This window comes from Salarias fasciatus, chromosome 12 (assembly GCF_902148845.1).
Source record: "Salarias fasciatus chromosome 12, fSalaFa1.1, whole genome shotgun sequence".
NCBI classification, from domain to species: Eukaryota; Metazoa; Chordata; class Actinopteri; order Blenniiformes; family Blenniidae; genus Salarias; species Salarias fasciatus.
This window is the reverse complement of record NC_043756.1, coordinates 4,055,461-4,082,711: the sequence shown is the minus strand read 5'-3', so window position 1 is coordinate 4,082,711 and position 27,251 is coordinate 4,055,461. Positions and strand designations below refer to the sequence as shown.

Sequence of the window (27,251 nt, the reverse complement as noted above, 5' to 3'; positions counted from 1 at the left end):
CAGGAAGCCTCCAGCTCTCTGGATCACTTCTGTGTGTCTTTATATCTTATATTTTAGAGCTTTTTTTTTACATGTTGTCAAAGCTTTCAATTCAGCTCCAGAAAGAATTGCTTAGAATTGTGTTAATTTACATGAAAAGAGCTTATATACTTTATAAAGTCTTAATGGGAGTTTTCACACCATCTAGGTTATTCCAACAAACTGGTGGAGTTAATACTGAGATTCAAATCAATAAAAACATATATCTGCCATAAATTGGATTATTTTATGAGAAGAGACCAAAAATTGTCTTTCAAGTGACTGCTTTTGAAATGCAGTTAAATACAATAAAAGTAGTAAATCCATAAATCCAGCTTGGTGGTGCTAAAGGTGCTGGTTTGGTTAAATAGTTAAAAATGGTTGATAGGAAAATCAGTTGTAGGATATCTACATTTTCCCAATATATTTTTCTATGAAAGCAGTCAAATAGAATTTACATAACATATACAGTTACTGCTTATTCATTTGGGTTTGACCTCTGGAGTCCCTCCGCAGTGTTTCTTAAACGTGGCTGATTTTATGTGCAGTACTAAAAAGGCTTTGTTGGACTGTAGAACTTAAATTAGCTTTGTTTTTTTCAAAAAGCAGTAACACACAGGTGTAGGAGCCACTGGCTGCTACTGTCCAAGTGAGGAACCAGTCTCCATCCGGCAGGTGTTTCCGCCCGGACCAGTTTTGACCGCTGAAGACGGCGGTCATGGTGAATTGTTCGCTCGAGCCGCAAGGTGGCTGGATTACAAACGCTTTGAGCTGTAAATACACAGACTGTTCAAAACACGAGGTTTTGTCTCGACTCTCTTCTTCAGAAACCGTGAAGTTCTTTGGCGCTTCGCTCTGAAATCCTGGTGAAACACCTTCAGACTTCATTTGAGTCGTAACTTTCCTGTAAAATCCTGCTGCTGACCCTGATCTCGAGGCAGATCTTGATATTTTTCTGGCCCTTTTCTCTCGTGTGTCTCTGACTTTCATTTTTTGCTCTTATTTCACTCCTTTCTCTTCCTCCCTCCCCCCTCCCTCCTCCCCCCTGAGTCCCTTGATTTATCCCCTGCTCTGTTTTCCCTGGACCACATGGCCCGGCAGTTTTCCCCAGGCCCACTCATCCAGAACCGATGTCATTCAGATCCAGTTAAATAAATGGCCCTATAAATTCCCTCCAATAATAAGCCCGGGCGCTGCTGGAATGTGCGGCGGCTCGTTGGGGACGGGATGAGCGGCGAGTCGGGCGGGGGCGCAAAATCCAGACGCCCAGTGTGAGAAAGCGTGGATGCCGGGTAGATAAAGAGGAATAAGGGTTGATTTGGTGTGTGTGTGTGTGAGTGTGTGTGCTTGTCGGGAGGTTTCGCTCAGTAGAAGTGAGTGAGCGGCGAGCGGGGGGGGGGGGGGGGGGGGGATTCCAGGCCCCTGTCTGTCTCCCTACCTGGAACGAGACCGCGGGGACCCTTTAAATCAGCCCACCCAGAGACAGAGACACCAATCAGGCTCCTGTCAGGCCCAGCTAAATCAAGTCAAGTCAAGTGCGTTGGTGTGTGTTGCCTGTGCAGCTGCGCTTGTGTGTTTATCTTCACATGTGCTGCTAAAACGGGGTCAGAGGAGCCAAATAACGAGTCTGCTTCTCATACGATTATCAGCTTATCCACAGCAGAACATGGAGAACATATCGGATGCTGGAGATAAGAAGATATTTCACCGCTTCAGGGGAATATGAACTCATTTTAAGAGCCGCAGAGGCCGGACCTGTTGATTGCATGTTGAATAGTGTTCACATGGTTTTTGTCCATCCTGCCTGTCCGCACATTGTTTTTAGCATCAGTGTTATTCTGCCCCATCTTTACTTTCCCTGTGCTGCTTCTCTGAAACGCTCTTTTCACACTCGATCATGTTTCCAATCAGCCCTGAGTTGAACACATGATGAAGAATCCATACAAACTGCTCGTTATATGTCGATACAAATGTAAGTTACAGACTTTGGCCCATTTAAATGACGTTTCAAGTGAAAACGCAGTTTTTGCGTCTTCATTTTTTTTTGCTATTTGCACAGCAGCGTTGTGAAAATGACGTCTGTTTACACTGAAATGGCAGAAACTCTGGATGCACCTGTTCTCTCTCTGCGCTGCGATGTCCAGGATGTAACCTGGGTTCATCCTGTCGGCCGGAATCGGCTCCAGCAGCGAACATAAACCTGAAAATGCACGGAGGGGGTTTTCATCTTGTTCAAACATCCTTATTTAGTAATGTACTTAAAGATATCAATTTCTGTGATATAAACCAATTGATTTACAGCGATTAGCTCATGCCTGTCACTTGCAAAACTGTTTGTTATTCTGCTGGTCTGGTTACATTTACAAAACGCAGTTACTTGGCCGGAAATTAGATTCTTCTATAACAAATGATCTCAGCCTGAGTGCAACAGCCACCACTATGTCTCTTACTTCATCTCTCCATGACAGCACAGCAACACGGAAATGACTCGCTGTGCACCTGCAGTCAGTTTAAAGACACATCATAATAATACATGACTTTGTGCTGTAGCAGAGAAACTGGACTACATAGGAAAAAACCCATATATACTCAGGGTGAACATGCAAACTCCACAGAGAGACTCACAAACAAGCCAAACCTGGAATCAGAGCAGTGAAGCTCACCGCCGTACCACCAGGCAGCCCTTATATAGACATGCGAAACTTTTACTGATGATCGTGTCCTCGGTGCTCTTCGCGTGTTGTGCTGTTGTTGTTGTTGTCTTTTTTCAGCTCTCGGCCGGCGTGTTTACCTCCGTGTGATTTATCTGGCGGCACGTGAGAAAACTGTGTGACCCCTGCACCGTGCCGCCGCCGCGGGTCTCTGTGGGAAACGAGGAAACTCAATATTATTTCTCCCACCAACGGAGGGATGTGCTTAACGTGGGGGGGGGGTGGGGGTAAAGGAGTGGGGGGCTGTCAGGAGGCGCGAGTGTTCAATTCACACCACGGCTCAATGGCAGTAACGACAGAGTGGAAGAGAGAAAGATTCAGCAAATGAAAGCTTCAAAGAGATGCACCATGGCGCATTGGATGGTGCAGACCCCGCCCTCCCCCCCCCCCCCCCCCCGCCCCCCCTCCGCCGCAGCTTTACCCGCCACTCTCAAACAAACACTTCCAGCCTGCCGTGACACCGAGGGAGCGCTGTGCTGAAGAGGGGTGAGCTGGCGTTTCCACTGACCTGGAGGCTCTGGAGGGGTGTTGTGGTTAGCTGAATGAGGTGGAGGATGACCCCCACCCCCCCACCCCCCTTCGCCCCCACCTCACCTCCATTCTCTCACACCGTGCACGCTGCCCGGCTCCGTCCCGGTCCCTTTACCTTGTCCAGTTACGGAGCTGACTGACTGGTCCACTGTGTGATGCCAGCGACCCGAAACCCATTTACTGCCTTAAATCGCTGCCCCCCTCTACCCCCCCGTCCACCTCCACCCCCCTCCACGGCCACATCGCCACCCTCCTGTCCGTCTTCTCCAGAGAATGACAAATCACCTTCAGCTCCATAAATGGGGGCAGAGACCCCTGGCGGGCCCCGGGCCCCCCCCTCCTGCCATGGCTGCTCAGAGAGGGGATTCCTCATCCTGGGATGAAGCAGCGGACCTGCTGCCCCCCACCCACCCCCACCCCCCCACCCACATCAGCTCCGGCTTATATCTACATGTTTATCAAATCCACACAGTGAAAATAAACATTGTCGGAGCTGGACGGTGACGGATCGGCTGGAAATATGAATGTCGGCAGCGGTGGAAAGAAGTGGGCATTTACCACCGGGAGAATGGATACTGTTTCATGTGCGGGTGTGTGTGTGTACCTGCACACGTGTGTGTGTGTGTGTGTGTGTGTGTGTGTGTGTGTTACATCTCTCTTACATGAAGCGATCGGTCTCAGTATGTTTGCATATCTGTTTTTTTCTTTTTTTGCTTATGTTTGCATACCTGTTGCATGAACTGGTCTGAGTGTGTGTGTGTGTGTGTGTGTGTGCGTGTGTGTGTGTGCGCTCACTACATAACCGTCTGGCTCCCATGTGAGGCAGTAAATCCATCATTCCCGCTGCGTTTACCCACCACTTCACAGGGCTGTATGTCCAGTGTAAACAACGTTTATCACTACATGCAAATGAGCCCAAAAGCCGCAGATTCCACAAAGAGTCCATTCAGTCGCTTCGCCGGCACGCCGAATCCGATACCCCAGATTACAGGCTTACACCCCGGTATGGTGCACTGCCTCACTGTCACTCTCTGACAGTTTCCCCCCCTAAAAAAAAAGAAAAAAAAAAATCACTTTACAAATAGTCTGTGCTTTTTAAAGCCATTATTAGAGTTATGGCCAATACCAGTCCACATAAATGTCATGTCTGAACCCTGACAAGCCTGCTGTGAACACAGCAGACAAGATTTATCTCCTCCTCCACCCCGCGGTCCTCTTTTTCCTCTTCTGGTTACACCTCTCCGCTCGTACCTTCTCCTCATCTGCTCATCCTCTGCAGGAGGCGGAGGAATGTGCTGATTGCAGTAATTCCACCGCTGCACATCTGGGCGTGGCACGCCTGCGCCAGATATGCTCTCCTTCTGAACGTCGCTTCTTTGATTCACTTTTTAAAGCGAATTGTTGTTAATCGGTGGCTGGATTTCGCCTCAACCTGCCAATTATCACAACTGCTTGACTTTTCTTTCCTGGCCTGTCGGCTCGGAGAAACGAACGCCGGCCGGAGGCTCAACAACCGCCGCAAGTGCTGCTATAAATTACAACTGCGGGGCCCCACTGGGAGGTGAAAAAGATTTATAGGACACTAATAAGCACTATCTCCTCAACAGATCACACTGTGGGACACACTGTGTGTGTGTGTGTGTGTGTGTGTGTGTGTGTGTGTGTGTGTGTGTGTGTGTGTGTGACGGGAAGGCTCACAAATACACACAGTGTGTTTGATAATCTATCATTAGTTGAAATTTACGTTTCCAGACTGGCGTGTTGAAGAGTTGAATTGCTCCATATACGTTTCTTTTTGTCTGATGACAAACGGCAAACAAGCGGGCTTCGAACCCACAACCCTCAACCTGATGAAATGTATGTGAAAAAATTACCAGATGAGTGAAACTGAGCTAAAAACAGAGAGAATATATGTGAAACAAGTGCATTGTTTAGATGACAGCCACAGAGAGGATGTGACAGAGAAAAGAAATACTTTGACTGTGTGAATAATCCAGAAATTAAACCTGAAATCCATCAAACAGTAATAAACAGGAGTCAACAAGAGAGATTTTATTAATCTTTACTCTTATTTTAGCCTCTGCATGGACTTTTGTTTACTCTTATATTGAATTCCTTTCAATTCTTATTATAATATTTAATATCCTTACTGAACAGTAACAGCGAAGGGAGCCTGGATCTTAATTTTGAGAGCTTCAAGAGAAAACACAGAATCTGATGTGACAGTAACAACTTTTCATCAGTAACTTGCTGAGTTCTCTCCTCCCAGAAGGCCTTTCGACAGCTTCTCCCCTGAGTCTCAGAGGAGCAGCCGTGAAAACGAGGCTGCCGCTGACAGTGCTCTCACACTGAGCCCGGCTCGGTGTGTGTCGGTGTGTGTCGGTGTGTGTCGGTGTGTGTGAGTTAAGACATGTTCCCTGTCAGCGCTGAAACTGCTGCCTTTGACAGAGAAACAATAACGTCAAATCTGTCTGAAGAAACTCGCACAAAAAGAGAAAGACGCTGACGGTGTGTGTGTGTGTGTGTGTGTGTGTGTGTGTGTGTGTGTGTGTGTGTGTGTGTGTGTGTGTGCAAAGGCACGCATAAGCACCTATTTGCCCTTATTTGTTGTGTGTGTGCTCACCTGTGACGGGGGCCATTCATTAGGCCGGGATGAGCTCATGAGGGTGGGACCGGCTCCGGGCCCGCTGCAAATCCAAGGTTAATCCCGGCCTTTCACCCAGGGGAGGCTTGTTAGCAGAAAGCGCGGTGGGTGGGTGGGTGGGTGGGTAGGCAATGAGCAGGCGGGACAATAAAATCCACACCAGGACTCATATCAGAGTCGAGTCAAGAAGCCTCGGCGTCAGAATGACGAGGTTTCTCCATCGTCAGGTGAGGTTTCACACACGGGGGAGCAGAACGCAGAGACGTCCCGGCGAATGTCCGTTTTCATCACGTACCGGCAGAACGTGTTCACAGCTTCATGTTTCAGTGGAAGTCTGGAAGACAGAGAACCCTGAGGGGTTTACAAACGGTTTCTCTTTTGTCAAACACGTTTTATTTCAGGGGCCGCGTGCAGCCCAGTGAGGGCCGTCGGCCCATTAGGCGATATGGACGAACGCCGAGGGCGGGGGGAAACTTCACCTTCAGTATAATCGTATTATCATGAATCCTGAATTACAGGCTGTTATTTAAATGTTGTGCTGTTTGTGCTGTTTGGTCGATTTCTGCAGGTTTGTCTCGTGGATGAATGTGACCGCTTCCACAGTGATAAAGCAGTATCAAAGTTCTATAATACTGAAGTATTTGCTGTCATTCTGGTTTAGTTTTGGTTTCCAGCTGCTCAAAGATTCAATATTTAGCTTTTTTTGGGGAGGATTTCTGATGGTTTTCTTTCACAAACTTTCTCAGTTTCTGGCTGTGAGCAGATTTTACATCGTGGATTTATCACAGCCTTTCTGAGAGGGAGAACTCTGACAACTCACTTCTCACATCTCCGGAGCAGCTACCGCTTTCACTGACACACACACACACACACACACACACACACACACACACACACACACACACACACACACACACGCCGTGCCACAGTCCTGAAGCCTCAAGCAGCCCTTTGTGCACAGGAATTATGTGTGTCAGTTGTGATTCACTGCGTCTGTGTGTGTGTGTGTGTGTGTGTGTGTGTGTGTGTGTGTGTGTGTGTGTGTGTGTGTGTGTGTGTGTGTGTGTCTGGCCCCCCGCTGGCACAGCTGACAGGGCATTAAAGCACCGAGCGGCATGTAGCCACTGGCATGCAGTCTGCAGGGGATTCGCAGAGCAGAGAAAGTCGCTGCGTTTTGGTTTTCCCCCGTTTAAACAGTTTGTTGCTCCTCACTGTTCTCATGCATGTGCACGCACACACACACACACACACACACACACACACACACACACACACACACACACACACACATTTAGACACTTTGAAAAAGGTGAAAATCCACTGCGAATGATGAAATTCATCCTTTGAGGTTTGCTTTCCTGCTTCCCAGAGTTTCTCTTTTTCTCCCCGCTGCCTGATTGATTGTTTCACTCTGTTTTAGTCAACAGAGAATTCCACAGGAAACGACGGTAATTAAGAAATATTGATGCTGGATACATCTATTTGCTTTTCCAAAATGATCATTAGTGAAATTCAACTGTGGTCGTCCATCACTTGGAGGCTCTTGGCATCGGAGGCGCAGGCTCGCCGCCGGCCGATCCCGGCGTTTCTCTGGACGATGACTTCATTAGAGCCGCATTCGCTGTCCTGTAAACACGTGTCTCTCAGGGAGACATGATATAATAGCTGGACTCACTGTTCATCTGTCTTCCACACACACACACTGAGGCATCAGGTCCCTGTGTGATGTGAGGAAGTGGAGGAAATACTGGAAAGACCCGTGATGAGGGCTTCATTTTACACGCTGGTAAATTGGTGTTAACCTTTAAAGCGACGTGTTTTTAGAGAAATACGAGGTAATTGGGGAAACGGTGTATCAGTGAAAGAATAATGAGTGAAATCTGAGAAATTTATGCACCTACACTGTATCAGTAAAGGATTCGCTGTCTTCAAGTCCTTTCACTGTGACACTTATAACTACCGATGCTGGAAAAATAAGAATCTGAATCCGTCTGAAACTTTTCTCTTCTCTAAAACTGAACAAAACTTAAAGCTAAAGCTGTTTTGAATGTCACCAGCAATGTTTATTACTCAGGATTTTGTTCCTCTGGGCCTGACTCAGAGCTGAATCGCACAATCTTGCAAGCGATTTACTAATAATAGTGCATTATGTGATATTTCACACCAACCGGAGCATTTGAATGAGAGCTTTATTGCTTTAGAGAACATTTACAAGTGCTGGAAGATGTGATGGAGTGATCGGCTGCAGCGCCGACCTCCTCCACCAATAAAATGCAGAGTTGGATGTGTTGGTGGAGAAAGTTATCAAGAATATTGGAGCCTTACAGCAAATAAATTTAATTTAAAAAAAAAGTATGAAAGTTTAATAATGTCTGCAGAGAAATGTGGGGATCCACGATAGTAGATCACGTTGTGTTTATTACCAAAAACAGCAAACACCCCGTCCCCGCATGTCGTACGATCTTGAAGACGTGCATGCTGCTCCGCATCAAGGAAAACATTATTCTGCATTTCTGTCAGATCTCAGCCATCCTCAATCCTCAGTGCTTCCATTTTAATACGTGCAAAACTCTAGTAACGTAAGCCTGAACGAGTGCTTGCAGAAGTGCTTCTTCTGCCATGTGATGCTTTTCTTCCATTGGGGATCTGATGCCTAAATGCCAAGAATGAGTCACATAAATATAAAATGATTAGTTTCCTGCAGGATTTTATTCAAGACAAACACCTCACAGTTTTCCTCTCGTGTTAAGATCTTCTGTATCACCTGACCTCATTTTCACACGATCAGTGACACTGCAGAGCAGCACCTCGGGTTTGCAGCTTCTTCCTAATTTGGTCAATTTAAAACTGATGTACATGAAAATTCGACATAAACTATTATCCAACTCGATAAAAGAATTGCAGAAAGTGTGTGATGATAGGACTGAGCATCAAGCATGACAAAGCTATAAAAACAAAAATAAACAGACCAGAACCAGATTACCAAACACAACGAGCCCGGCAGTGGAGTCTGAATCCAGCAGGGAGTGAAGACGTTCCCTGCTTGACCTGCAGCAGGTGAAACAGCCCGCCATCGTCCTCTCATCCCTCCACAGAGTGTGTTCGTCCGGTTTCATTTTGATGCCCAGCATTCTCTTTTTGAGGCGGCTGAGAGCATCGATCGGCATCGATCGGCATCGATCGGCGGTGCAGCGCCTCAGCGTTTCAGGACCGGCACCTGCTGAGGGTTTGATTCAGTTCAGCTCCGACGCTGAGTGACTGGAAACGCTCACTAAACGCACACACTCCTCCACTGCTTGTTCTGCGTTGACCTCTGACCCCTCGGCGGAGCAAAAATAAATTACCGATCATTTGAAAACTGTATTAGCTGTAACACCGGGAGTGATTTATGAAGACCTGCAGTATAAATTAAGAGCACGCCGTTTTTCTAATATGCAGCAAATCCTCCAACTCCTTTCGCCGACAGAGCCAGGCTCATACATCATTCTGAAGGCTGGAAAGTACGACCAGAGTTTCAGAAAGGCTGGGGCAATCGAGGAATGTAAATGAAAAAGAAACATAACTGTGTGATTTGCAACCCGTATTTTATTCAAAATAGAACCAACGTGTCGTATCGTGGAGGAAATACGGGTGTGGGAGTGTTGCAAATCATCGAGGCTTGTTGTCTTTTATGTTTTAGATATTCTGTTTTCTATTTCGGTGAAAAAGAAAAAGGATGTTTTCACTTGAAACATTGCGTAAACGGAGGATGGATGATGGATGGATGGATGGATGGATGATGATCCCACTTAAGCCATTTTTCTGGAGGAAACCTCTCTCCAACCCGTTTTTGCTGGAGTGTTTTCAGCTGCTCCGACATTATTTTACCCCCTGCATTACTCTTTGGAACATGAGCACATTTCCAAGCTGAAATCCTACTTTTGCAGTGTCAAGTTTGACAGTGTCTAAGTTACAGGCGGTAAGTAAATCCCGCTCGGTTGTACCAGCCAGCGTCTCACCTCCGAGCAATGCCGAGCGGAGCCGATACTGCAGAGAGCTATGTCGCAGTTATTTTTTTTCGTTTCCAGCTCGTGTCAGAAACCGAGTAAGCACTCCAGCTGCCTCCACATTTATCATGATCAAATCATCGCGATTGCTCCCACTGTCAACGCCAACGGGTTTAGATCGCCTCCGACGGCGCCCCGTTGAATAAAAGATGCACGTCCTGGCTTACATGAGGACATGACGGTCGGCAAAGACCGGTCTTTCAAGACGTTTCTCTGCTGGTAAACAGGAGTTTGGTGTAACAGCAACATTGAGAGAAGTCTGGTTAATGCTAACATGCTGCAGAGGGAATAGGACACGAACAGTGAAGAAAACTTAGCAGTGATTGTAACTGTGTTGATAGCGTTGTTGGTTAAATCCATGGGTTTAAAACACATTATTGTCAGCACTGGCATCATTATCTGCACAGAACAAACCCTGACTCATTCCAGGTTTCTGCAGGAGAACATCTGAAGGCAAACGTCTCCCGTCTGGAAGCTGTGTTGACATGCAGCCGCAGACGTGTCGATCGTTTGGTTTTCTAACTCTTCTGCGTGTTTTCCTCTGCTGAATCATCGCACTCTTAAGCAACAAAGAAAAGGAAGAAAGAAAAAAAAAAAAAGAAGAGTGAGAGGCTGAGATGCTTGTTGTGACTTGCAGCATCCAGTAAAAGGAAAGAGGCAATTATAGAGCTTGTTTTCTGCTGAAAAAGCCACAAATAGTTTGTGAGGAAACTTCGCTGTTTCCATGCCTGCATCAACAAACACAATTTTAATGTGAACACGAGACGTTTAAAAATAGCTATGGTTTGTGTTTTCAGTGAATGCGCCCAAACGATCGTTCGTACAGAGAGAACTAACAGAAATTACTTGCTGAATGTATGTATACAGCTTGTGCCAGGCACGTTTCCTCTCCAGAATAACTCCGTTTGTGTCAAATCTTAAGGGTCCACATGGGAGAGTCGCAGGCCGGTGAGGTTCCAGCTCAGTTTCCAGAGGTTAAGCCGACGTCCCAGATGACCCAGAAGATGCAGGGGAAGTTCCTCCATGTGTTTTTCGGACCCCGCTTCCCCCCAGTCCCACGTCTCAGGAGGTCCGGCGGAGCCTGGCAGCCGCTCAAAGACGCCCTTCTTTTGCCCCGCGCCCCCGGGGAGGGCAGCCTCCGACATTTATGCAAAGTCAACAAGCCCTAATTGTAGGATCACCTTACAAGCAAAATTCTTCTTGAGCCCATTAACAACTGCAGTTAATTATAATGCAGGCGGAGGGCTGCCGCCGGAGCGTGAGTGACAGCCAGAAGAGGCCGCGCAGAAACACAGCGGGGGAAAAAAAACACGCCGAAACATTTAATGGTACATCGCAGATACGACGCACAACAAGGCGTGCACAACACGGGCGCATTAACCTTTTCTCCGCGGACCTCCCAGACTACAGTAAATCTCTCCTCCACTGGTCTTTGTGGCGGGGATTTGCTGTAATAAAGGCGAGGATCACAGAGTCACAATCGGATGAATTTTCCTGCTGCGTCAGTGTGACAGGTTGACAGTGGGGTTTATCTGCCATCTAATTCCCCTTCTGGGCATCTGAGGGCACGTAAATAAAATAATATTACTGGGATGTCGAGAAGTGAGCCAGAACGCCGCCACAAAACAGGCTTGCTGGGCGAGAGCTGGGTTGTTTCAGTGGAGCTGGCTGTGTATTTATATTGCATATAGAAGTGTAGAAACAGCGGAAGAGAGTTTTTTTTTTGTTAAACTGGGGGAGAAAAGCCATGCACGCACAGGGAGAACATGCAAACCCCAGATCTCCGTCTGAGGCGTGCGCGCTAACCGCTACATGACCAAGCAACCTCAAAACACAGAACAAACCTAACAGCTAATGGCTTCACGTTTTCTGTTCATCATTATATCTTCAAATCGTGCCCCGAAGACAAGATTAAGATTATTTTAATACTCGGGCAGACGAGCGGCTCGCCAGATTCCCTCAAACTGTTTCCACTGAGTTACAAGCCCCGGCACGGCCGTCCTCCGGAGCGGCACATGTTCAGCTCATAAATCCGGTGCGGTTCCACCAGAACTGGACCCGCTCTGCCTTTGATATGATGGGCTGAAAATCCACAATTTAATGGAAGTAGAGAGCGAGAGGGAAAAGAAAAAAAAGACAGAGACAGAGCGGCGAGCAGCGGCACCATCCAGCCTCGTGGCTCTAAGCCTGCTTTATTGAATCCTCTGTTGTCTTTATGAAGGCCCGGCTAAGACGGGCCCGACAGGTGCCGGCCCGGAGAGGGACGAGCTGTAGGATGTTCCCTTTGACCCCGCAGGGAGAGTGGACAGCTGCAGCGTCTGGTGAGGGTGAGGGCGAGGAACCGGAGCGCCGGAGGAATTCATCAGGTTACACAGGCTGCTTCCAGGTCAGGCCAAAGATAAATAAACACAGATAAATACATTGAGTAATTACATCTAGAGTTACGGCTTCATTAGCATACGGTCGTGGAGCTTCGCAGGCTGGGTTGGGCTTTCCATGAGTGGTGAAAAGGAAAACATGCTTACAATTTTTTATTTTATTTAAGATATATGTATATATCATAACAGCTGCTTAGTCTATAATATTGTGAAATAATGAATCCAAGTATCAGACAAACTCGAAACAAAGCACTTAACTCGTATCACCTCTAATCTATTTTGCAATATTTTGTGTGAGCTCATTTGTACAGCGCATTTGCCCAGCTCCAGGAGTCTTAGAGTGCTTCACACTGCTGGTCGTATTCACCCTTTCATTCTTTTCATGCCGACATTCTCACACCAGCGACCACTGCTATGAGACCGGGGCGCGACCTCGGTCTGCACTGCGTGGATCGGACTAATTCCCTCCCGTAAACCGCCGTTTGAGTGCGTTCCGCTCAGTCAGTCGGTGTTAAACTGGTCGTTTCCAGGCAGCTCCACAGTTTTGGGTGGGATGCAATTTTTAACAGTAATGCAAAACTTGGCACGATGCCTGAAAAACCAACATGCAGACAGCATCCTAAAGCTCTTAATAATCTAAGATGATGTTAATTTGAGTCATTAATGCATCACAGCGTCTGTGGATAGAGGCTAATCTTATTGGTGCACCTTTAATGCTGCTGTGGAGCTCAGGATGAATAAGATGCTCCTACAAAATAAGAGCTGTTTAGTGAAAGAGTTAACATGAAGACAAGTTACTTTTTATGTGGATATTTAGTTTCTGTGTAGCTGCCAGCAGGTGATGAGCAGCAGAACGGCTGGTTGCCATACTACCGAGGTTCATGGTGATCGCAGTACTCGCCGCTGCTGGGCCGTGTGCTCACTTGGCTCTCGTTATCAGGAACAAACACAATTCGGAAAGTCTTTCCACCACGTTTCATGCGTCTGTCGAGGAGAAGTTACTTTCTGAGGGATATCCTCATCACTGCATTGCCCAGGCCTGACTGCAGAGGTGGCAGGACGGAACAGACTCCACAGTTGTTTTCAGTTGCATTTAAAACACATTAATCCATGAATAATCCTGAATTATTGAGAAACATTGAGAGAATTAAATATTGTGAAATGAGGCCGAACGCTGAGACAGAGCAGGTGAGGCTGTTGTGTAGTTCTAGTATTTGTCCAGAGTGTTGTGGTTATAATCAGTCCTGCATGTGTTTTTTTCTCAAGGTTCTTTCACATAGTTTGTTTTCTAATGGATGTTTACTGAATCACAACATTAAGAGTAGTTACTGTTTAGCTGGGAAAGACTTGTAATATTAACAGGAAGGTTTGGTTTTTTGTTTTGTTGCTGCAGTGCTTGCAAAATTCAGAGTTTGAAAGTGAGTAAGACATTACAGAAATATGAATCTGAAGTGTTTCAGGACCACTTCGAACAATGCGCGACTCCACTCTTGACCCTCATCTTCTTAGAAATTTGAGTCCACTACATTGCAGACGCATAACAAAACGACACGGCGGCGGCGCTTTGAGTTGGCGAGAAGAAGCCGAGGGAGACGCTGAGTTTACGGACGTGGTCGTCGAGGCTCCCGATGGCGTGGCGAGAAAATCGCTGGCACCAGACCCGCTTCACTCCTCTCACTCTCACCCCCACGTCTCCCTCCTGTCCAGCTGCAGGCCAGGAAAACCCCTAAGCAGTTGGCCGGCGAGCCGGCGGGCCCATCAGCCGGCCAGAGGGCCCTGCCAATCATCATCCGCTTCTCCTCCACCGGCCTCCGCCCGGCTCCCCGCTGCACAACAGCCGCAGTGTACCTGCCCAGGTTAGAGCAACACTCAAACCCACGTCATTTCCCATCAACTTTCACTTTCTGACTGCTCTCACTGGATAAACATAAATCAGTCACACGCAATTCAAACACTGATCGCTGATTTTACCAGTGTGTGAGGGGAAAATATATTCAGGATTTCTTCAGAATCAGTCTGTATTTGCACTTGTTTCAGATTTATTTTTTAAGTGTTATGTTTAAATTCTTCTTGCACTCTATTTCTTGCCTATATTCTCTATTTTCTTCTTTTTATTCTATTTTGGGTTATATATGAGACTGATTCCACTGTGTGCCTTGTATGCACAGAAGAACTGACAGTAAAGCTCACTTTGACTTTGACCTGAGGTTTATGGTGAATTATAGATGTGAATAGAGTTTCGGAACATAATATAGCTCAATGCCTTAAGAGGGACAGGTTTGGGTTAAACTGGTTAAGCTTAAATGTTGCTCAGCTGTCTCGTATTGAAGTGAAGTAAACAGAGTCAGATCCGCAGGAACAGGAATGTTGATAAATTTCACAGTAACGAGCCAGAAAGTGAAATGACGGCAAAGCAATTTGCTCAAATCAAGCAGTCAGTCGTCACCTTATCCGTTGTCATAATGAAGATATTTGCTCTCACTCAGGATCGTTTGCACTGAATGCTGAATGTCAGCTGAGTTACGTCTCATAATCTGTCCTGTTCGAGTCTGTTGTGTTGGCTGAAACCGCACGTCGTCTCTGCTGCACGTTAACCGGCGCGCAGGTAAAACAACGGCAGCACTGTCAGCGTTAACCACACCACACTTATCTGCTTAGCTACTGTTTGCACCGGGCCGGCCGTCGTGTGTGCGGGTTTACAGAGAAACACGTTTGTTTTCCAGGAATTAAAAAGGTCACTTACGGAAGCCTCACAGCGCAAATGACAGTTTTCATTGTCAAACACCCACATATAATTAAAGGTGAACGCCGAGCGCCAACAAGATTATTGGTTATGTAAATGTTACCTGTGTGTGTTCATCTGGGGAAGTCAAGCAGGGAGCAGGATTCTCCTCGACATGCTCTGAGATAAATGCATAATTCAAACACGTGCGTTGAATACTGAACAGTGTGTGGATGAATAAAGAAGTAAATTACCGCATAGGTGCAAAACACAATGCAGGGAGGAACAGATTTCACAAAAGGAATAAAGTGGAGTTCCCAGTGTTGGTCGGTGTGTGAGGCATCTGACACTGCGAGCAGGGTAATTTATGACACATGAGCTGTGAAAAGAAGTTGTCATGTATAACCTGACACCCCAGAATAGTGCAAGAAGGCGATGCTTCTCCAGGTTTTTTGCGACGGATGAATGACAACACGTGTAGCCTCTGCTCACAGTGACAGGTGAGCGATAACTGACTCCCGGAGCTGGTCGTCTGATGTAACAGGGAGGAGAAACCTGTCTGCTTTACACCCATCGCCTTCGTTTCTCAGGATAAACTCAGCGATTTCTCTGTGAGTGCCCTGAATTATGCAGGAGACGGTGCACTAATGTGTTTGTCTAATTGTCTCAGCCCTGAATGCAATCATCAAGTTCAACACTTAAGCACTTAGTTCACATTTAGCATTCACTTATTATCTCCGTCACAACATTTAATCTCCATTTTGCAAAACTCTGCAGGGATAAGAGACACTTTTCTCGACCTACTTGTTTTGATAAATGAAAAACAAACATACTCTGTGGGTCTTTAGATTACACACAGCTCTGTGGGTTTCCCCAACATGCATTTGAGGTTAATTTGTGACTCTAAGTTCCCCTTAACTGTGTGTGATCGTCCCTGTTTTCCCATGCTGCACTGCTCCACAGGCAGCTGAGATCATCTCCTTCCCCTCCTGACTCTATAAAGTGGGATAGAAAATGAATGAATAGATGGATAGTTTTGATTAATTTTGATAGCAAACAAGGAGAATAGTTTTTGTATTAAATGTGATTTAGTGCTGCATGGTGAATATGCTGTCAGACAGTGCCGAATTAGTGAAATAATGTTATATTTTCTGGGCAAATTAGCTTTCTTTATTAAACCTGCTAAATTGCATGCTCATGCAAATAGTTTGTGCTTTTCGTTTACATGGATTTGCAGATGATCAACTAAGAATAACAGGAGTAGTTAAGAGTCAAGTAAGTCAAATAACCTTTATCAAGTCCACAAATAAAAGCTGTGAGTGGCCAGCTATGGAAATGCATCCACTCACATTAACAGCAGCCTCTCTGCTGAAGGCTGAGATCATTTGCAGCATTTCGATTAAAAACACACACAGTCATAAACAAAGCACACGTGTGTGTTGTACACTCACCTATTGGTATAGACTCCCAGTACTTTGGGCAATTAGGCCTTATATTCATGATGCATAACACACTTAATAACTGTCAGACACACTCCTCAGTGTTTCACATGACTGTTCACTCAGTTTGTATACATGTCAACAATCGGTTCATCGGGTTTTTAGATTCTCTCTAAAAACAGTTGTAAAACAATCCATCTGGCCATATATAGACACATATGACAGACAAATAGTGCTGCATTAAAAATGAAATAAATGTTAAATAGATTTCACTTCCACTGCTTGAGCAGAGTCCAACGTGCTTTACACTGTAAATCGCATCACAAATCAAAAACACAAATCAAACCATCTTAATTGGGGTTTCTTGCAAGACAACTCTGGCACATTATCTTTTCAGCGGTGTGATGGATTACTGCTAGGCGATGGAAAGCTTGGAGTCAGACTAGAACAGGAAAAGTCACTTTTTTATAATAACTATGATATATCACAGTCAAACACCCTCCCACAGTAGATTTGTTGTCTGTACAAGCTACCTTTTCATTTACAACCTGTAAAAATGTCCGTATTGTGTTTGAGAATCTGGTTCAAATCCTTCAGCAGATGTGCTGCTGTTTTTTTTTTTTTTTTTTTTTTTTTCTCTCCAGACATTTCCTCAGCTGGCTCGCCACAACTTTTGGTTGTGGACTTTGTCACCATCCAAATTGTAGAATTGTTGTGATTTATTGGCTGTAGCATTTGGTTACCTAGTCCAACAACACATCCAACTGAACATTTTTGCGCTTGTGGGGGGCTCAGATCTTCGTTCAGTCGCTGCGTGGCCACGGCAAGCTAATGAATGCAGAAACAACGCAGCAGCTCTTTCTCATGTAAACAATCTCTAAAGCACTCAGAACCTTCATTTGAATACTCCCGTTTGCATGAGATGTCACTCCGCCTTTGCAAAACACCTGCCAAAAGCATGCAAACTAAAAGTACAATTGATTTGCATGTGTGTGCATTTCAGCACACTTTATGCAGGATCTTAATAAAACAGCTCCATGATGTTATTTTTAATTAATCACCCACAAAATGCACACAAATTGAAATTCATTAGGAATTGCCACGCACTTAAGCAGATTCTATTGGAAGTGATGATCAAGTGAGACGCAGCTGCCACGGCTGCCTCAGGAACCTCTATCAAAACTGTTATCGTTCCCATGCCTTTATAGGCGAGCAGACCGCAGTGTAAATCAGAGAGTACACAGCACTCCTAATAAGTCAGCCAAAGAGAACAATGCCATTCCATATAACAAATCAGATTACAAGATGTCTCAATAGTCACAACTGACAAAATGATCCGACAACATCTGTTAATGGAAGAGAGCAAAATTTAAGACCTCAATTCATTCGTCAGTCTTTCCGTGTGTCTCTGCGTCTCCTGAAGCCCGAGGTGTGCTGTGGCATGCATGGTGTGAGAAATCAGGTCCTGGCGATCTGCCAAGCCTGTCGTCAAACAAAGAATTGATGCACTGCCCTCTGGGCTTTTCCTGCCCGTCTCTACACCGACTTGAATAAAAGCTCCGCAGCCAGGAAAGATTACATGTCTTCTTTAAAACCTTCCCCCGTCTCTGCCAACTGCTACAAAAACAGCGAGCGAGGAGCTGGGAGAGCCGGGGTGGAGCGAGGCGGGTGGAGGGGGAGGCCGAGGGGTGTTATCCTGGTAATAAAACGCTTTGCAGGAAACATAGATTCTGGGTTTAACGTCAGTCCCTGCAGGACCACAAACTCCTTTTAAATTACAATTTGGACGGAGAATGTTATTTTATAGGGGTGACAAATTGCAGGTATCTCTTGTGGCTTTGGGTGAGCGTTTCAGGGCCGCCCGCCAACTGGCTGAGCGGGAGCCAGACTTTGACTGACTGCTGCACCTGACCGTGCACAATCCCCGAGCTCCGCCGGCTCCCCGGCAGCCGGCGGCCAATGGAGAGGAGGGGATTCCCGGATCGGCCCGCCCCCCCCCGGCGATCTCATCCAATGGTGGCTGCAGGAAGTATGTTCAAACATCCACTTTCTTCACTCCTGTAAGCCTTTTTAATGAAATGATGAATGATGTGGTATCTCCCAGCAGGTCGGCCACACACACAAACCGTCGATGCAGGATTTATACTCGCATTCGATCCACACTGCAGGCAGGAGTCTGGGTCATTTTTCCTGAGATATCGAGCTGCTGTTTGTCTACAGTTTTCCTTTCTGTCTGCAACTCAGTTGACATTTATGCTTACAGACGTTTCCCTCTGCTAGAAAATGTATTTGTTGTAGCCGTATCCCGGAGACTGAGCAGTTGGTAATAATCAAATATTATGAGTCAGACACGTTTCTGATATTTTCATCCACAATATAATGGGAAAAGAAATACCTCGGATGATATTTTTACCCTCTAAGCTCCTTTTCTTCACATCAGGTCATTGATCAGGAGAGTTATTTGTCACTATTTCTTTGGGGAACAAGAAAACATTTGTTAAAATAAGCAAATTAAAACTTTAAGCTAAACTTTTATCTAAAGAAACTAACTTCAATTTAGTTTCTTATTCTTCTGTCAGTGTTTCATTTGTTTGTACACCTTTAAAACCTCGTTTGGTGCAGATTTCATCTGTTTTCTAGCCATCAGCTGAGTGTTGCACTGCGTGGTTTGTGGCAGCACGCTTCACACGTTCTACAAAGCTGCAGAAATTATAGGTCTTGTGCTGATTTCTTGTCAAAAAGCCCAACAAACAATATTTAGCTTTGTGTTAAGGTTTCACATCACACTTCACGCTTCACTTACGAGCTTCTCTCACCAGATTTTACATGTCAGAGTCAATTTACGCTCGGCGGAATGCATTACGCAGCCTTATGAAAACAGCTATACGATGTTTTCTGTGGTTCTGGAGGAGCGTTTTCAGTCGAAGTGACATCATTTGAGAAGCCTCAGATCTTACGCTGCTCTTAACACGCTGTTCTTAGCCACGCCAGCAACATGGCTTCAGGAAAAGCTTGTTGATCTGTCAGTTCATCATCTGGTCTGGGCTGAAATAATTCTGGAATTACGTTATCTGTGGATCGTCAAAGATCCTGATGCTGGACCGCAGAGCCCAGAATAGAAAAAGCTTTTCACCCCAGGACCAAAACAATGACAATTTAGTTGTTTTTGGCAAAGACAGTAAAGACGATTCAGATTCAGATCCTGACATTATGATTATGCTGCATATGATAATCCATTGGTGCTGTTTAACACCACTCTTGCACTTCCACACATAAATAAAATGCATGCAAACACTTGTTTTGTGCTACAGTAGAAAAAAAAACATGCACACTCTCAGTAGTGACTGCGACTCGTGTGATGTTTGGAGCGCAGCTGTACGTAATGAATAAAGCAGAGATGTTCAGTCTGGCTGGGATGCTAATTGCCTGTGGGACTCTTCTCCATGCAACACTCCAGACGAGACCACCCATGGTGAGGAGAGGCTGCGTTCGTCTGCCTTCCAATAAAACGTGTCATTATCTCCTCTCCTGTGATGTGCCACTGCTCCACTCAAAGATAAAAGCTGTAATAACATCTAGGACATCTCCAAGGAAACGTGATTGATGTTGCTAACATGCTGAATACACACTCAAGTGTTTTGGAAAGGTGTGATTGTGTTTTATGGAGAGCTTCTCTCTTTGTTTCTGGTTGCTAAACTTGAGGATATATTTAGACGAGACGTCTCCCCGGCCAGATCTGGTCCTGCTGGTTTCTGCAGGCTGGGAGGATTTGGGGGTAATGCATGATTGGGAGTAGGTGTTGCTTGATGCTGGAAAAGCTTTGTGCTGAGTGTGCGCAGACTTCCCTCCTCCTCTGACCAAATCCTCTTTGGCCACGGGATCCCCCCTGTGCCAAGACCTGCTGAGCAGGGCCTGAGCAAAACCAACAACTGGGCCGCTTGATGAAAGGGAGGAGCAGCGGGGGGGCGCGCCATGAACCCAGGGTCACTCCACAGTCCTGATGACTCTATCCCCAGTTCCCCTTTCACTGGAACACACTAGACGCCACCGAAGAATAAGCTTCACCGCAGGGCGCTGATGTTCTTTTAACATGGCCGAGCTAAACCGAGCAGAACTGTTGAGGCTGTGTACAAACAGAGCGTCGTCTCCCAGAGTTCACGCTGCTGCTGGTCCACCGGTGCTGGTGACGGAAACGACGAATGCAACCCGACACAGAAGAGGTGCCGCTGGAAAATACATCAGATTTAATTATTCAAAATGCTTTTTTGTGTGTGTGTGTTTGTGTCCGTGCCTATGTGTGTGTACTCTGTTGAACCCCGAGCTGGAAGCAGCTTGAGAAATTGAAAATGAGCCCTCCGACCGTGGAAATCTCGTTTGTCCCGTTCTTCATTGGTGAAGCGTGTCGAGAGGCGAGGCGAGGCGGAAGTCTGCTGCCGCCGGCCCGACTGACCCAGAACTTGACTGTCAACTGTGAAAATGTGGGCGGGGCTGAGCGGCGGAGAGCTCTTTGTCTGGGAGACACAGTGTGACAGTGTGTGTGTGTGTGTGTGTGTCTTCATGCAGACGGTGCACGTCAGTGAGTGTGTGTTTGGGTCATGAAGGAGTGTGTGGGGTTAATCCTTACTTGAGTCAAACTCAGACACAACAGGACACGTCAAACCGAGATTAAAAAGCGCGGCTCGGCATCGCCGTGTCGCAATGTTTAGAACAGCGGGAGTGGAGAGACGGCACAGGAAAACGTAAAGTGACCACCCAAGGTTGAGAATAGCTGCAGGGGAGAACACGGGCTGCGAGCAGCAGTGATTCTGGCGGCTGACACGTCTCCGCAGCAGGCTGGATGACTTCCTGAAGATAAGACAAAGTATTCCTGCAATCCACCATAAAAGAAATAAATCACTGGAATACGGTTTCTCACTGCACGTTCGTTTTCAAGGTTCACATGTGAAATCTTGAAAGCAGCAGAAACAAACACAGCCTTGTAGCAGGACATGCTATTTGTTTTCCTTCAGGCACACCACATTCTGCTCTGCTCCGCGGGACGTGAGGCATGACAGAATATACATATGATTTTATTTCTCTGATCACAGGCTCCTTTCCGCCTCGGCTCTTTTTTTCTTCCCTCTTTTTTTTGCATATGGAGCTCATCAAAGATGAACGACTTGTTAATGCTGGGATTGCTCAGCTGGAAAGTTGTTTTCAAGCGCGAGGCAATTGAAGAAACACAATGTAATAAAACACCCGGCAGAGCCACTCTGAGCTTCGGAGCTTTTTTCCCCTCCACAAAGAAGTCAATCCGTAAAAAGCTTTTGCTCGTGGAGCGGAGCACAGGAAAGCTTCTTAGAGCGGGTCTGCATCGCTGCTGCTCCGATAAGGATCAGAAGATGATTGTACCGCGAGCTTTCTGGCGTAGCGCTGGCGACCCGCTGGCCCTCGAGTCAACCTGAGAACGTAGACTGAAGTGTCTCAGTTTGGCCCCAGACATGTCTTAACACTGGAGCACTCCGGGGCTGCAGCACGGTGGTCTACATTTAGCCTCTGGAGGCCACTGCGCTTATGTGTAATGACCGGCTGAGACACAGTGTCCTTGGACGGACGTGTTTGTGCCGCCTTCCTCTGCAGCTGCCTCACTTGTAGGTTTGAAAAGAGAGTTTTGGTGGCTTGAGATCATAGTTTTCTCCTGGATGATTGTGCAGTGGGAATGCAGCTGGGAGAAAAACGGAAGGCGAGTGTGCAGCTGGACCTGCTACAAGGTGCTTCTGCACAACATGACGGGATGTCATGCATTACACTGGAGCTTCTGGTCCGGGTAGATTTGGAGGTTGTGCATAGCTGACAGGGAGATTAGCATGAAGCGCTCTAAAAACAGGACCCGCAGCCATACATCAGGCTTCGGTACCACATGCACCGAGCCGCAGACACGCACACGCTAAACTGGTGTAATTGGCCGCATGAGCATGTTTGATTCATGTGAAAGGTGCGTCCTGGATTCACACAGAGCTGCTCAGCTTTACTGAGGAGCAGCTGAGTAACAGATAACGCTGATCGTGTTTCATGCTGCAGCCGGTCGTCAGACAGAGACACAGTGGGAGTTCAGTGGGCAACGAGACGCAGCTGCACAGCGACAAATCCCCTCAGTCCAGTCCTGCTGCAGAACAGTTTCCAATGTTTGAACTTCAAATTAAAGGGTTGCTTCACATTTTTCAAAGTTTTCCTCCAACAGGAGTCGTGCACTCACATGATCTCTGGAACAGGTTTTACTCGTGGCAGTCAGTTCTCAGCAGCCATTATAACTACTGTGACGACGACGCATGATCGGTTAGCTCACGTTAGCTCGTTCGGTTAGCAGCACTTCAGACATGTCTGCTTCAGAAGAATTCAAATTCAAAAGAAGTGCATGGCTGCAACGTTCCAGTTTCCATTCAGAAGTCAGTTCTTCATATCTCATGGCAGTTGTTGCCTCACATTAAGAAGAGCTGGGTTCTCTTTTGAGCTGCGACTGGTCTGTGTGGAGTTTGCACGTTCTCCTCCATGTTTTTTAGATAGCATCACCCAGAAGTGGAATAATGAGTGTTAGTGTGTCTCTCTGTGTTGCTCTTGTAGTGGTAGCCTCCAGGAACAACATCAGTCTGCTGTGATCTTCCAGTAGCTGAAGAAGGTGTAAAAGATCCATCTGTCCGTCCATCTTCTGTTATGTTCGCTGGATCAATTAAAATGAGATGCATTAGGGGCCGCTGTTGCCTGAGCCAGGTGACAATCCGTCAGCTATAAGCGTGACTTCAGTAGCATGAGTCAAGATAATAAAAAGATTTTCAAAATGAAAAATATTCATGTGGCAAGATATAAAATATATAATATTAGTGCTAAAAAGTTGAGTTCAATGAGGGACGCATTGAAACTATCTTAAGCTGAAGATAACTGTGTGGAGAATGAAGAAATGAACTTTTCTTTCAATTTAATTAACATAAAACTACAAAAAAGACATTTAATTTAATACGGATGAAGGAATTCTTAGAAATACTTGAAGCAGTGTTGAATAAAGTCGTCATTTACACTGTGAAAGACACACATTAATACAAACAGAACTCATTTTACTTAAAAACGGGGTCTCATTATGATGCCAGTTCGTTTTCCATAACAGCCCCTAAACCTGTAGAGCTGCCATCTGTTTACAGAAATGTTTCTATCTTCCAGAGCTCAGATTCCATCGCTGCACACTCGCATTACTTCGCTGCCAAGTGCATGTAGTGAATGGCCCACAGGCATACCTACAGTCACACTCACACTTGCACACACACTTTCAGCATAAGGATATACCGTACTCACTAGAATTCAATTCATGAAAGTCTGCACTTTCCCAGTGATGCACATCATGCATTCCTCCTGTACATGCACGCACATTCACAAGGAATTATTGTTGCTTTGTGTCCGATCCGGAGCGGATCTGCAGCAACAGACTGAAATGCACCAAATGCTGAAGCGTGTTTAGGTGGTGAGCTCTGAAATGTTTCTCGGGAAAACTCGTGGTTAAATGTGTGTTTTGCCAGTTTAAACACATTACTGCAGGCCTGCTGCAGGCTGCACTTCGCCCTGTTATTCCCTGCAGGTTTATTCAAACATATTACGAGCAGAAAAAGACACTGACATCATTACGATACAATCCCTCTCAGGGGAAATTGCATTCACTCGTCACTGGAGCGCCGCGGCTCTGATCCTCTGACACTGGTAGCACTTCTGCTGCTTTCCTGGACACTGAAGACGGCGGAGTTTTGCCCGAGGGGAGCCAAATGGTTTCTTTGTTTTCTCTTCTCTCTTTCTGTCTCGGTTTTAACGTTCATTTGAATATTTGGCAGCTTGACTCGCGACGCCTACACTCATTCACAACATCTCGACGGTGTGTGTGTGTGTGTGTGTGTGTGTGTGTGTATATATATCACCTGTTGGGATGACTGACAGCTCCGGGCAGCAAGGGTGTAATTAATCAGAACAAAGCTGCGCTATGTCTCTGACAGCTGTGATAGATAGGGGAAGTTGCTCAAGCTGACTGGGTTTGTCAGGTCAAAGTTATGACTGTCATTCGGAATGGATGAAAAGCCGCAGTGACAGTGACTGTACCTGAGTGATGGATGGCACGCCTGCTAATGGCTATTTGTCGTCTGATCTGGAATGTGTCAGCCTCAAGCACATCCAATATTTACGCAGAGTCATTTTCTCAAGACGTTTTTTTTTTTTTTTTTTTTTTTTTTTAAGGTGTCGAACGAGAAAAAAAAAAAAAAAAGAAACCCGCGAACGTTTCTGCCTCTGCTCTTCCATTTGTTTTGGCGATCCGGTGAATCACAGCAGCGAAAGTTATGCAATTGTGCTGTGCTTTTGGCAGCGCCGTTCACAATCATCTGTCAAACTATTTGTGATTGCACAGAGATTATTTTACAATTTACAAGAATAACAATGTTGGAAATGTACACATGAGCTTTGTACACCCGATAACAGAATATCGCCTTCCCTCCCTGCCGGCTCCTTCTCTCCCTGGTCACCTTTTTAGGTCCTGCAGTTTCACACATTTCGCTTCCTGTGAATTATTATTCAGTCTTATTCTTCCCCGCTGATTTACGACTGTTTTTTTGTGATTATTTTTTATGGGACGTAGTCCTGGAGGGGTTGTGTGCTGGGCAGGAACGCGTAGGGCCTGTGTGGGTTGGGTTCCAGTGAGGCACTCTGCGGTTCTTTGCCAAAGTTAACAAAGAAGTGATCTATCACACCATCTGTTGTCTCTGATCTGTGACTCAAGGCTTCTGGACCGCGGCCAGCGGCTTACCTGCTCGCCTGTTTTCCTGCTTGACTGATAATGGTCAAACTCCTTTAGTTTCCCGAGCAAATATATTCATATTGTGTGTACACAAGAGATTGCTGAGCGGTATTTTGTGATGTTATGGTTTGAGGCAGCCTGAAAACACAGTGTAAAATTAAGGATTTAAGCTCTGAGCCCTCATTCAAAGTTATTTTTCAATATTTAAACCACGGTATTGGCACACACAGACACACACACACACACACACACCTTTCACTCCATTTAACTGCCCCCCACAAATAAATACAGTTGCTCAAACACAAGCACGAATTAGCGTTAGATGCAGTTAAACGTGTCTGGTCAGGTCGAGGAGCTCTCGTAAAACCCGGAGCGTGATTTCACGGCGGCGTCACTCAGACAGACGTTAAAGGGCAAAACCACCCAAATTCAAAACCGCAGCCTTCTGATGCAAATCAGAGCGTTTTTAAAATACAGAGAGGCTCCCCATCCATCCATCCATCTGCTTTACAAACGTAGAAAATGTATTTTGGATTTTCCTGATTTGTTTAAATGATCAAAATGTGAAGCTTTAGATTTGTGAGTTAGTACAAAATTATGAATGTCAGATTTATTGCTTATTGCCAAAAAAAGTCTAGTGTTTCTCCGTGCTGGCTGAGAGGTTTTTCAGCTGATTAAATTGTATCTGCAACGAGAATCCCTGACCTGCGTTTCATCATCTCTCTCTGGAGCCTCAGAGAATAAAACCCACTGCTGTGCAGATCCATGTATTTTCTGAAGAGAGTTTTGTTTAAGGTCTGAACGCCCACTCTCCTTCGCAGAGGTCTCGTCTTTATTACAACCGCACCGCCAGCTTTTTTCTCTCGTGTCTGTGATCTCCATATTCAGGCTGAGAAATGAATATGACAATACAGCTACAATTCTAACAGAAACCTTATCCCAGCTCACTCTGAGTTTTTGGAGTAAAGATGGAGCAGCTGCTTCAAAGACCTCAGCATGACCAGCTTTTTTTTTTTTTCCAAGCACATTCTCCTACGGTAGGTTGTTTTGATGCTGCAAACCTTTTTTTTTTCCCCCTTTTCTATCAATTAAAAGTCTGAAGGCCAATATTAAGGCCAAGGTTCAGATGGCAGCACATGTGCTGCTGCCACGTCTGCTTTGTTCTGCCCTCCTTCCCTCCAATCCTTCACACCGTCGGCTGTCAGGGTCCGGGTCAGCGCCTGACCCCGCCGTTAAGCCGCCGGCTTTATAAATGGACACGCTAGCTGAAGAGACTCAGTCGGGATGGAAATGCACGCTTCGGAGATAAACTCAGCTGAAATTCAGGGCACCATCAAGGGTGGCGGTGTAGATAATTAATGATTTCGTTTTTTTCTCCTGGAAACCCCCCCCCCCCCCCCCCCCCAACCCCCCGTCGCTACAGCTGACCAACATTAGTAATAAATTCCTCATGGTTTGACAACATGTGGGGCGGACTTTCCTGGCCCGGCTGAGCCTCGGCACTGTATCTGCCCTCATTGTCCCATAGGTTTTACATTACAGCAGGGATTGAGTAAGTCCCAGAGAGCTCAGGATCCCACGTTAACTCTCTCACCCTTTAACTCTCACTTCTCCTCCCTGCTCACACACACATGTGTTTTCCCCCTTCTTTCTTTCTTTCTTTCTTTCTTTTTTCTTCCTCTGGATTTGCTCCCACACACTGCTCCAGGTTAGAAAAATCTGATCTACAAATCCAGCCTGTTAAGAGAAGAAATACAAGCTGCTATTGAATTAGTGCTGCATTTGTGTTTGTATCGGGACGACATGTCAGCACACGTTTCCCTCCGCTGACTAAAACTGTTGGCCTCAGCGCACCTCCGCCGCTGAAGAGCTCAGCAAGCATCGGAAAGTATGCGGCCCAGTGAGAAACGCCGTAAAACACATGTTTCATATGTCACATCATTTATTCTTTGCTGTCTT

The 27,251-nt window shown here is 46.1% G+C and overlaps 1 long non-coding RNA gene across 1 annotated transcript in view; it reads left to right on the top strand.

The window, feature by feature from the left end:
* The window catches only part of LOC115398574 (uncharacterized), a 66,394-nt gene that overhangs the window by 13,639 nt on the left and 25,504 nt on the right, over positions 1 to 27,251 (top strand). The window contains exon 2 of the long non-coding RNA XR_003932583.1: positions 14,036 to 14,184. This is a non-coding gene — a long non-coding RNA (uncharacterized LOC115398574). The remainder of the gene's footprint in view (positions 1 to 14,035; positions 14,185 to 27,251) is intronic.